Source organism: Theobroma cacao, chromosome 6, assembly GCF_053813885.1.
Source record: "Theobroma cacao isolate CCN51 chromosome 6, ASM5381388v1, whole genome shotgun sequence".
Classification (NCBI taxonomy): Eukaryota; Viridiplantae; Streptophyta; class Magnoliopsida; order Malvales; family Malvaceae; genus Theobroma; species Theobroma cacao.
The window spans coordinates 20,158,834-20,169,424 of record NC_142644.1 but is presented as its reverse complement, the minus strand read 5'-3'; positions in this window follow the sequence as shown (position 1 = coordinate 20,169,424).

Below are 10,591 nucleotides of genomic sequence, written 5' to 3'. Positions count from 1 at the left end.
CCCTCCGCACCTCTCATACTAAGGTAAAATATAACGACGTTTATCGTGCCCCTCTAATAGGCTGATCTACGAAAACGCACCCACTGCAGTAAGCTAATCAAATAACCCACTAAATCAATAAAAATTTCGAAAGCATGACATGGCTAATATAATATTACCCAGCCTGTCAAGGTAAAACAAAACAATTTATACAATCCACAAACCACAAATCCAGCCATTCATGCCAGCACATTGTCATAAGGCATCAATTCAAACCATATATATATATATATATATAGATAACACCAGTATATAGTCTCCACCTACTCAATTTCCAAAATCGTCATTGAATTGCAAAACAATTTATAAATCTCATTCATTTAACCAATACTTAACTTATAAAACATAAAAATCTACGGTTTAAGTTCATTATTCTTTAAAATCATAAAAACGAGTATAAACTACTTTAGATAGTTAAGATGAGCATTTGATTACTCACAATAACGGGAGTTTGGAGTACTCCTATTCTTGGTCCTCAGGTACGATATATTTACCCTTATCAGAGGGCTCACCACCTATACATAATACACGACACGTAATTCAATATATTTGTGCCAAATTGTTATAAAACTATTTCAGGCTCTATATGAATGCACGAAATTGAATGAGAATTGTTCGAATAATCACTTAAAGGCGGTGTTCTACATGGGTTCAATTATGATCAGACTGAATTTGTATTCGACCTAACTCGAACTATACACTGTTGAATTAACCAAAACATCTTATTCAACTTCAAATATATTCATTACACTTCCAATATTCCAAATACACCAAAGTACCTCAATGAGCTTGCTTGTGACTTAATTCATCGTAACTGAAATTCATTCCAATTCCGAACTAACATTCTAATCAAGGTTAACACAGTCCAATAAATCCATCTATATCATTAAAAATCAAATCCAAATCCATTCACTATGATTTTCTCATTATTGTTCAAGTCATTTACTAAAGGAAATATACTTTTCGATAACCGTTTTTGATATCCGATACCATAAATCATCAATTACGAGCTAAATAACATGAAATACAACGAAATCCATCATCAACATGTCACCTATAACATTCGGCCAAAGAGGGTTGTTGAAGGGCATGTGATTTTCTTGCTTGTTTTTCATGCCAAACATCATCAAACAACTAAAAACACTAAGATATCATGAAATCTAGCAAAATCCATCGTCAAAACCTCTGTCCCTATGTTCGGCCAGCAAGTTTTCCCTCATGGAAACTTGTGTTTCAACCATAGAAAATGAAAAAGAAAGCATGGGAAAGGTAGATTTTAAGCTAAAATTGAAAAATCTTACCTTTGATTGCTTTGTTCTTTGAAATTCAATAAATTTCTCTTGAATTTTCCTCTCTAGGGTTTGTTTCTATTCTTTTCTCTTTGTTCTTTGCTTTGGCCGGCCATGAAGAGTGAAATGGGAGAGTTTATGTTGAGTTTATAAAGGAAATTATAAAAATATTAAAGCTTGACATGTGTCACCATGTGATTGGTCCATGGTAAAAACTTAACAATTAAGCATTTTCTCACCACCACATGTAATCTCTTAATTATCCAAAGTATAAAATAATAATAGGTGAAATTCATGGGCTTGACAAGTGTTATGGTGGTGTAAAATTCCAAAAATTTTAATTACATCCTCGTGGACACGTAAAATGACTGTTTTGCCCTTATGTTTGAAAAAATGTCGAAATTAAAATTTTTCATTTCTCAAATTAAAATCATTCTCTAATTAGTCAAACTTGATCAAAAATTTCATCCAACATTCCCATTTTGCCCTTACTTTATGAAAATTCCTAATTTGACTCCAAATTAATCCTCAAACTCCGAATCACCATATTAAGACATTCTGAGGTTCAATAACTCTCAAATATATCCTAAATCCTCTATTCAAACTAGTTCGAGTTTTAATCGACTTAATTGTACCACTAGGTACAATACCAACTTTTAACGATTCTCCGAGGCATCCGAATATGTAGATATGCTATCAAGTACATGAATGACATGAAAAGTATATAATAGAGTAGGGCTGGACAGTACTAGCCCCCTTAAAATAAAATTTTGATCTTAAAATTTCACTTACCGAACTCGGAGAAAAGATACGGGTATTGGTTTCTCATTTGGTGCTCAACTTCCCACATCATCTCCTTCATCCGAGCATTTTTCCACAACACCTTAACCATTGGAATGTTCTTTTTCCTCAACACTCGATCCTTTCGGTCTAAAATCCGTACAAACTGCACCTCGAACTTCAAATCTTCTTGCAACTCAATCGGAGGTGCCTCGAGGATATGGGAGGGATCAGGTACATACTTCTTCAGCATCGAGATGTGGAAGACATTGTGAATCCGATCCAACTCCGGGGCTAATTCTAGTCTATATGCCACTGGCCCAAACTTTTCAATAATACGAAAAGGTCCAATATATCTCAGATTGAGCTTTCCTCGCTTTGTGAACCGAATCATATTTTTCATTATCCAACAAGATACCACAATTTATCACAATAATATAATCAAATAAGACTTAATACCTCAAGGTATTCAAATCATTACCTTTCCAAGGAGAGACCTTAAGAAAAACTCTATCAACAACTTCAAATTCCAAATCTTTTCTCCATCTATCCGAGTAACTTTTCTGCCTATCTTGAGCTGTCTTTAATCGCTCTTGGATAACCTTGATCTTGTCATTATTGAGATCAATCAATTCTACATTAAATAATTTCCTCTCACTCACTTCATCCTAGCAGAGTGGAGTTCGACACTTTCTCCCATGCAGAGCCTCGTATGGTGCCATCCTAATACTAGACTGAAAACTGTTGTTATATAGGAACTCCACCAACGGCAAGTGTCTATCCCAACTCCCCGTAAAGTCAATGTCACAAGCCAATAGCATATCCTCCAAAGTCTGAATGGTCCTTTCAGATTGACCATCTGTCTGTGGATGAAAGGCAGTGCTAAACCTCAAATTTGTTCCGAGAGCATCCTAGAATTTTGGCCAAAATCGAGAAATGAACTGGGGATCTCGATCTGACACTATAGAAACTGGGACTCCATGCAATCTCACTATCTCATCTATATAAAGCTTAACTAGCTTCTCAATGGAATATGTGCTATGGATAGCCAAGAAATAGGCAAACTTAGTCAATCTATCCACAATCACCCAAATAGCATCCTTCCCACTTTGCGTCCACAGTAAACCCAATACAAAGTCTATAGTCACGTGCTCCCACTTCCATTCAGGGATAGGTAAAGGCTGAAGAGTACCTGATAGTTTTTGATGTTTTGCCTTAATTTGCTTGCATGTAAGACATTTCGCTACAAACTCTGCTATGTCTCGTTTCATACCCAGCCACTAGTAACTTTCCTTGATAGTCCTGTACATTTTGGTGCTTTCGGAATGTAAAGCATAGGTGAAAGAATGAGCTTCCTCCAAAATAGCCCGTCTCAACTGATCATCTTTAGGGGCACAAACTCGGTTCCCAAGCATTAAGATACCATCATCACCAAGTCTGAACTCATTAGTTTCTCCATCTCGTAACTTTTGAACTTCCCGTTTCAACTCATCATTAAACTTTTGCAATTCTTTGATTTGATTCAACAATGAGGGTCTCACAACAAAGCTAGCAAGTAGGGTTCCATCCTCGCCATTACTAAACTGGATCCCTAAAGATTTCATCTCAAGTAGTATCAAGAAATAAGAATTTCGAAGTGATGCTAATGAAGATGAGGATTTACGACTTAAGGCATCTGCTACAATATTTGCCTTTTTCGAATGATAATCAATTACTAAATCGTAATCCTTAATTAACTCTAATCATCGTCTCTATCTCAGGTTGAGTTCTTTCTGGGTGAGCAAATATTTCAAACTTTTGTTGTCAGTAAAAATTCGACAACGCTCACCGTATAAATAATGCCTCCTGATTTTCAATGCAAAAACTACTGCTGCCAACTCTAAATCACGGGGAGGGTAATTCGTCTCATGCTTTTTCAGCTGCCAAGAAGCATAAGCTACTACTTTCTCATCTTGCATTAACACTCACCCTAATCCTAATTTAGAGGCATCACTGTACACCACAAATTTTTTCCCACTAACAAGAAGTGTCAAAATGGGAGCAGAGGTCAACCGGTTCTTCAGCTCCTGAAATCGACTCTCGCAACGTCATCCCACTCAAATTTGACTCCTTTACGAGTCAGACAAGTTAGAGGATTAGCTGTCAATGAGAACCCTTGAACGAACCTCCTATAGTAATCGGCTAAACCAAGGAAACTTCAAATCTCTGTCACCGTTTTTGGTTGCTCCCATTGTAAGATTGCCTCAATCTTCTTGGGATCGACATAAATTCCAGCTCCAGACACAACATGTCCCAAGAAAACCACTTCCTTCAACCAGAAATCACATTTAGAAAATTTGGCATAAAGTTGTCTCTCTCGCAAGGTTTACAGCACAATGCGCAAATGAGTAGCATGTTCATCATCATCCTTCAAATACACCAGAATGTCATCTATGAATACTATCATGAACTTATCCAAGTACGTGTGATACCCTAACTTCTATAGGCTTGTAACTAAGTATAGATGTAATAATATGAGCTAGGGGTAGTTTTTTCGTTTTCTCTAATAAGCTTCTAGAAGAAAGTTTTATGATAGTTTAAGGCCTAAATAGGCATAAGACATTATAAATGATGTGTGCTGATGAAAACATGAAGAAAACTAGAAGTTTCAACAATTTTCATAATAGAGGCAAAATAGTCATTTTTCACCTCAGGTTAAAATTTTAAGTTTTTATGAACCCGAACATGTCTAGACCATTATGGATCTTGTCTCAGTGTTAAAAGAGCAAAAAGATTGCAAAAAAAAATTAGAGGAGAATAAGTTAATTGGTGGAGGGGTATTTTCGTAATTTTAAAAGAAAGGATAAGATTGCCTATAAATACCTTGAATTTCCAGCAGCTTCTTGAATTTTCTAGCAGCTGGTCTTCTTTTTCCCTTCTCCTCTCTCACGTTTCTTCAAACTCCATGGAAGCTTGATTTTCAAACTTCCACAACTTTCTCTCTCTAGCTCAAATTTTCATGCTTTTGGTGCACCCTTCCATAAACCCTTGTGCTATTTCATCTTCTCACTTCAAAAACCTTGAAATATCTTGTTTTCATACTTTCTCTCACTAATTGGGTATTCTAGAGAGAGAAAGAGAGAATCACTCCATTGATTTGGAAGCTATTGGAAGAGAATCCAACTACAAAGGAACCCTAGGGTGAGTGATGCACCAAGTTTGATTTTTAGTTGCAGAAAATGGCTAGTAATTGTGATTTATGAACTGTTTTATTGTTTAGTATGTTCATTACTTTTTAGTGATTAAGATAATGAACATAGATAGCCATTTAAAGTGGCAATTGAAAACTAGCTAAGAGATAGCTTTTAGAGTTCATAGTGTGTAAATTAATCTATTGTTTATGTTAATGTGACCCTAGATTTTTAAGGAAGCACCATAATTCCAATTGGATCATTAGGGGAATTTGAGTCAATTAAAAGTTCTACAATCAATTGGTGAGTGGACTACCTTCAAAACTGATTTTGGGAATATGATGGATTTGATAAAATGGTTGAATGATTTTATACAATTTTTAATGAAAATGAATGCCTTGGGAACAAGCTTTTGAAAAAAGATTTATGTTATGAAATGTGATTATTATGGATTTCTATGCGGCTGCATTATGTTGATATACATATATGCTTGAGTATAATGTTGTGTAATTATATTGACTCGGCTATGTGCGAGTAAGGAATGCGCATAAGCCGAGGATGACCCGGTTATGTGCGAGTAAGGAGTGCGCATAACCCAGTGATGGCCCAGCCATGTGCGAGTAGGGAGTGCGCATGAGCTGGTGATGATGATGATGGGATGGTGTGATGATGATGATGGGTATATATGTATATATATATATATATATATATGTAAATATGTGTGTTATAGGAAATTGATGGATAATGGGTTATGGTTGTAATGCATGTGAAACTTGATATGTTAAACCTTGAGAAATTGTTATGTGATTTCATGTTGGTTTGGACCTTTTGGCAGGGTGGTTTTTCCTTTGGGAGAAAGGAAAATTTTGCATTGATGCCCTATATTTCGCTGCAGCGAGAATCATTCTCGCTGTAGAGAGAAACTCTTGGGTTTTGAAAGGGTAGACTGGCCGAAAACTCGCTGTAGTGAGGATGCATTTTTGCTGCAGCGAGAATGAAACTGTAGCTTCTCGCTGCAGCAAAATGCATTCTCGCTACAGCGAGAAACTTTCTGTTTTCTGGGTTGCAATTTCGCTACAGTGAGAAACATTCTGTTTCTGGGTAGAAATTTCGCTGCAGCAACATTGAATCTCGCTGCAATGAAAAACCTTCTGTTTTGGTCTCTTATCTTTCCAATTGCTGCCCTATCTTTCACTTCTTTACTACCATATGGGAGCATGGGCTTCCAACATTAACGATTAAAAGAGTTAAGTTTAAAATGAGGACGTTTAGTGAGAAACCCTCGGTCAGTTGAGAAACCCTTGTTCGGTTAATAACTAAGTTCCAACGTCGTTGCAACGAAAATTCATTCTTGCTGCAGGTACACTGCAGCGAGAATGCCTTTCCACTGCAACGAAGATTCGTTGTCATATTTGACTTGCTTGTGCAATATTGAAGCTTTAATTCTTCGAATGGTTCGCTATGTATAGGTTCAAAATTTTCAAATGATTAATCATTTAAGGGCTTGATGAGGGGTTTTTAATAAGAATAGAAACAAATTGCATTGTTTTGAAAAAGAATGCATCATGATTTCATTAAAGATTCCTTATGGTATGCTTGTTCCCTTCCTTGTTCACTCACTGGGTTTATACTCACCATTTTCAAATTCATGTTTTCAGATCACGAGGCAGTCGGTAACTAGGATGAGGTATCCTTGTAGACTTGTGTCCATCTTTTGGTAGGTGTCTCGGCATTCAGTAGCGGTACATTCATCTGAGTCCCTCCGCTGGAAATCAAGTCTTCTTATTTTGTTATGTATAGACAAACTTGATGTAAATTATTAAAATACATGTTGTAGGCAATGTATGTATATTTTAAATGAGTAATGCTAGTACGAGTTGGCAATATATATTACTATTTTGATTTAAAGTTACAATTTGTGACTTAACAATATTTGATGGTATGATGAGTAGAATAATTCGATAGGCTTGCTTGGGCTTAGTGGACTATGTCCATTGGGCCCATGCGCCTGTCATGGCCCGAAATTTGGGTCATGACAGTACGGGTGGAACACTCTGTTCATGAGGTCCATAAAAGCTACCAGGGCATTTGTCAAACCAAAAGGCATAACCAGAAACTCGTAATGCCTATAACGAGTCCTGAAAGCAGTCTTGGGAACATCCTGCTCCTTGATCTTCAATTGATGATACCTAGACCTCAGATCAATCTTAGAAAACACTGTGGCACCCTGTAGTTGATCAAAAAGATAATCAATTCGTGGTAAAGGGTATTTATTCTTGATGGTCACTTGGTTCAGTTGATGGTAATCAATACATAGCCGAAGAGTGTCATCCTTCTTCTTTACAAACAAGACTGGTGCACCCCAAGCAGAAGTACTAGGGTGAATAAAACCCTTATCTACTAATTCTTGTTGCTAGACTTTCAACTCTTTTTAACTCTATCGGAGCCATCTGATAAAGAGGAATGGAAATAGGTGCGGTATCTGAAAATAAATCAATAGTGAACTCAAACTCTCGATCAGGAGGTAGTCTTAGTAACTCATCCGAAAACACATCAAAGAACTCATTTACTATTGGGATATCCTCTAACTTAGGTTCCCCCTTTGAGGTATCAATCACATGTGTCAAATAAGCAGGATACCCTTTTTGCACTAGTTTCAAAACTTTGATAGCCGAGATTACACAGGATGGTAATACTTGACGTTCTCCTGCAAATGCAATCTCTACTCCCTCAGAAATTTGAAGTACAACTTCCTTCCTGAAACAATCCACTTTTGCCAAATATGTAGTCAACCAGTCCATACCCAATATCAAAACAAAATCCTGAATCTCTAAAGGAATTAAGTTAGCCTTCAATTCTTCCTCACCAACTCTTATCCCACAATCTCTATAACAGGTATTTCTAACCAACTGCTTTCCTAGAGGGGTATGAACTACAATTTCCTCCTCTAAAGGTGACAGGTTTCTATCAGAAAAGGATGCGAATGTCGTGTTCACATAAGATCTATAAGAAGAGATAGAACGAATTTAGACAACTTTAGGTTCTCTATGCAGATGCATGCATTCAACTCAATCTAACTTAACTTGGGGCCACATTGACATTATAGTTTTTAAAATAACTTAAAAACCAAATGCACTGATACCAATCGAATTATCACTAGGGGCAGCTCCACTCGTAAGGGTGAGGGACGACCCTCTACAAGCAGCCTTTCCCTCATTCAACAATGGCAACAAAGGGTACCTATCAGAGCACTCATTGGCAGCTCCACCTCTTCTGGTAACCCTTTCCTCTATAAGCCCTTGGGCAGAGAGTCACGCTTCACCACAGTTCACATGCGAGAGTTCTTAGGGATTGGGTTACAACCTTGACTCTAATACCAATTGAATTGTCATGACCCGATACTCCCTTCGAGGCCGTGACAACCATCGCGATGTGTCGATAGACATTCATTACCCAAAATGTCAACTAAAACCTCGTAAGGCTCTTGCATCAATTTTATGTCTCCCCTATGAGCAACAGTTACTAAATATCATGTTTTAAGGGAATATAAACTATTTTTAAATAAAAAACAAACAAAAGTAATTTCTGCCACACAGGGGTATTTTGGTCATTTTTTTCTGAAAATTTTGAAACTTGGTGAAAATATAGCATACAACCGAAAAATATACATTTCTTATGTAAAAATAATTTTAGTAATTTAAATCATCCATTTAAAATGAAATTATGGCTAATCAAACTAAATAAAATATTAAATAAAATATTTCATTTTCTTATAAAACAATATTTATAGAATCATGCATAAACAAATTTTGTAGCGTAAGAGCAAAATGAATAAATATATATATAATAGCACACTAAACCAGATATACAAAAATATTCTACAATGACATGTGGGCCCCAAAATAACCGAAAATATACAAGACTGTAGACCTTCGATTTCTAAGGATGCAAATCCAAAAGCAACCCTTGACAAAATCGGCTACCTGCAGACTATCTTGAGCTTGAAATGGGTAAAAAGAAGAGGTAAGTTTTTATAAACCCTGTGAGTAAGCAAAGTTGATCTACAACATCTAAAGCCTAGTAAATGGAGATAGTTAAATCATCCCATCATAATATGATTCATAACATTTAAAACTCATTTCAACTCATCTAAAACAATTACATTTCTTCGAAATAATCAACAAGGCTTATGATTTTTTTAAAAACTTGGCTTGTGCCAAAACTCATACTCGGTGACACCTTGGCCCAGGCATCCAACCGAGTCCGTCAAGGATGTTAAAACGACATATACCCATAAAACATGCTTTTACTTTTAAAATATAGTCATTCCTTGGTGTTGGTTGAGTTTCATCCTCACGTGGTGGTTCGGCGTGAAGTGAACTCTAAACTTACCTTAGGAGATCCCCTCTGCACCTCTCATACTAAGGTAAAATATAACGGGGTTTACCGTGCCTCTCTAATAGGCTGGTCCACGGAAACCCGCCCACTACAGTAAGCAAATCAAATAACCCACCAAATCAATAAAAATTTCGACAGCATGACATGGCTAATATAATATTACCCAGCCTATCAAGGTAAAACAAAACAATTTATATAATCCACAAACCACAAATCCAGTCATTCATGCCATCACATTGTTGTAAGCCATCAATTCAAACCATATATATATATATATATATATAGATAGATAGATAGCACAAGTATATAGTCTCCACCTACTCAATTTCCAAAATCGTCATTGAATTGCAAAACAATTTATAAATCTCATTCATTTAACCAACACTTAACTTATAAAACATAAAAATCTATGGTTTAAGTTCATTATTTTTTAAAATCATAAAAACGAGTATAAACTACTTTAGATAGTTAAGATGAACATTTGATTGCTCACAATAATGGGAGTTTTGAGTACTCCTTTTCTTGGTCCTCGGGTACCATATCTTTACCCTTATCAGAGGGTCACCACCTATACATAATACATGACACGTAATTCAATATATTTGAGGCAAATTGTTATAAAACTATTTCAGGCTCTATATGAATGCATGAAATTGAATGAGAATTGTTCGAATAACCACTTAAAGACGGTGTTCTACGTGGGTTAAATTATGATCGGATTGAATTTGTATTCAACCTAACTCAAACTATACACTGTTGAATTAACCAAAACATACGATTCAACTTCAAATATATTCATTACACTTCCAATATTCCAAATACACCAAAGTACCCTAATGAGCTTGATTGTGATTCAATTCATCGTAATCGAAATTCATTCTGATTCCGAACTAACGTGCTAATCAGTGTTAACAC